The sequence below is a fragment of the Carassius auratus genome, unplaced genomic scaffold, assembly GCF_003368295.1.
Source record: "Carassius auratus strain Wakin unplaced genomic scaffold, ASM336829v1 scaf_tig00046477, whole genome shotgun sequence".
In the NCBI taxonomy this organism is placed as follows: Eukaryota; Metazoa; Chordata; class Actinopteri; order Cypriniformes; family Cyprinidae; genus Carassius; species Carassius auratus.
Window position 1 is genome coordinate 5,757 of NW_020526980.1, and position 2,878 is coordinate 8,634.

Genomic DNA, 2,878 nt, shown 5'->3' on the forward strand with positions numbered 1-2,878 from the left:
GTTGACTTTGGATGTGGTTTTGTGCTGTTTATGGTCATTTGGTGGGGATTTTCACACCGTTCTCTCACAAGGTCAATGGCTCTGGAGAATTGTGCTCTAACAGGGTGTTGACTGTCATCTGTGGATTGATGGCTGCCCTGACCGAAGTGAAGGGACGTCGCGACAGCATTTGAATATCAATATATGAACTCTGTATGATGGTGAGCTGGAGTTGGGCCTTTAAAGGGATAGCTCACTCAAAACTGTTTTCAAAAAGTCATTATTTACTGTCATTTAAAGACCATCTGAAGGGAGCATTGCGGGAGACATGGCCATGCACATAAGTACTCTATTCAAAAGATAAGTAACTGTTTTCAAAAGATATGTGAGTGCAGGCTCTAATTTGACTTCTAATTCAAATGTAACTGGTTTATGATTGTAAAGTGCTTTGAAACGTTTCACAAATTATTTCACTGACAAATGACAAAAAATTTTAAGCATAGAGATTTTATAAGCCTTGCCATGACTTATAATAATTTTGTCCTGACACGTTGTATAACTTTTTTTTTAAATGTAACTACTTGTTTCATAATGTTCAGAGAAATGCCGAATGATAAAATGGAATGTTTCCTTAATGTTAACGTATCACTGAGAATTTTTGTAAAAACTGCATGTTTTGAATATTCTGAAATAACGTTTTCATAACTAAAACATCTTTTGTGAGATTGAAAGTTGTACTGAGTTTCACATTGTGTTCATGCAGCAATTTTTTTCTAATTGATTTGAATCCTCTCGTCTTCTGTTTTTTTTTGTGTGTGTGTATATGAATGAGGTCATACTTTCTGTTTGTTTTTGACGCTCAGAGAAAGATTTCGACAGAGCAGATGTGGTATAATTTTCATTTCAAGATTGCCATCTGAACGCCAGTGTCCCTCATCCATTCACAGTTCTTTGTGACAGCCCAAGACCTTTTCAAATGCAATCACATTTTCCGATAAGTCTCACGATTCTACGGTGGCTCCACTCTTATAGTCTCTGCATTCTGCTTTGGTTTATCATTGTCATTTTCCTGTTGAAATTCGTTGACGCCCACACGACTCCTCCAAGAGCAGCATCATCATCACAACAGTACCACACACTCCTGATATTGCTCTGTCTCAGACTGCTCATATATCTGGAGAAGGATGTCTGTTAACAGTGGCAAGTGCACATTCAGCTCTGGGATGTTACCTGGATGCTGCCCAGTATCTGATTTATTTATTTATTTTCTGCTTTTATATTAAAAACTTGATAAAGCCATCCAAAAACTGGAGAATTATTATTTTTTGGTTTTGTTTTTGCAAATTAGATGTTGCTTGCATAAAAGTCGCCTCCTTTACAGAATAATGGATTTTCTGGCCTATTTGGAAGACACTGACTGAACCAAAAAACAGCGCAGAAGTAATTTTATACAGTGACAAAAATATAGTTTTCACAAAACAATTACAATTACAAATGGCAAGTTACACCTGAAATTACACTGAAGTACAACTTAGAAAATGTTTCCCCCCTCAGTGTAGAATTAAAGTGAATCAAAGCCCACACAGGCCATGCATTCTTCTACAGTGTTTTTTTCTTTGTTTTTGTTTTTCACTGCTTATTATCAAAATAACCCAAGAGAAATCTAAAATAACTCTAATGCAAAATTGCTTTAATGCATTAGATCATTCTAACAATAAATAACTAAAATCATGGCACAATTTCCCCAAATATTTGCAATGCCATGAGATTTACAATTATTAATAAATAAATAAAAACATAAAAAGAGTAACACATTGAGTTAAACATGAACATCTGAAATGGTATTTTCTTCAAAACATACTCCAATAATCTTTGTTTACTCTTTCTTCTAACACAAATCAATATTTCATGTTCATAAGTTTATGTATTTGGTAAGTAGCTGTATAATATGTGGGATAATTTACAGGCGGTCAGTCATTGTCATAAAATAAACCTTCAGGGTCCTGATCATGCAGTCAGGCTCTATTTTGCAATAATGACTGACTGACATCAAACAAAACAGATACTTCAAAACAACCACCGCTTCTGGACAAAAAAAAAAAGTCTATATCTAATCCATAATAAAGCCTCCTCAAGTGAAAAAGTCCATCTCATGTTGTGCTCTCACATCAAAATCCACCCACATATTTGTTAAGAGCTGTTTTGGACTCTTTTGGCTTTTAAACGTTGCTGGATCTGTGTATATTTCTCTCTGGATTCAGACCTAATATGGATATTTGACTCATATTTTTAAAATGGTTTGAAGTTAAAATAACATTTGTTTCTTACAAACACTTAACTTTTGGGTTCTCAAGACATTAACTGATGGACTGGAGTGCTGTGGATTACTTGTGATGTTTTTATCAGCTGTTTGGACTCTCAGTCTGACGGCACCCATTCACTGCAGAGCATCCATTAGTGAGCAAGTGATGCAATGCTAAGATGCTGAAGAGACAAACTCATCTACATCTTGGATTTTAAACACATTTTCATTTTTAGGGTGAACTGTTCCTTTAACACTGCATGTTTCAGAGAAAGGTCTGAGCAATAGTAATAGGTTATGCTCAGCAAGAGTAGAAACATAAAACAATTTATGTTTTGATTGGAAATAAAATTATTGCTGTGGGTCTCTGTAATCATAGCCTTCCATGCTCTCAGTCATGACATCATCCTTCAGGAAGTGACATCATTTTGGAGGGAAAACACCAGCAACACTAGTGATGAGATTTGAATAATTCTTTGATGTTTTGTTGTATCAGTTTGATTGTTGGTCCAGTCAGTCTTTCTCTGAGCAATCACTAATCATTTATGCATATTCATGTTTATTATTTAAAAAAAAGAGTAGAAATTGGAGGGAACA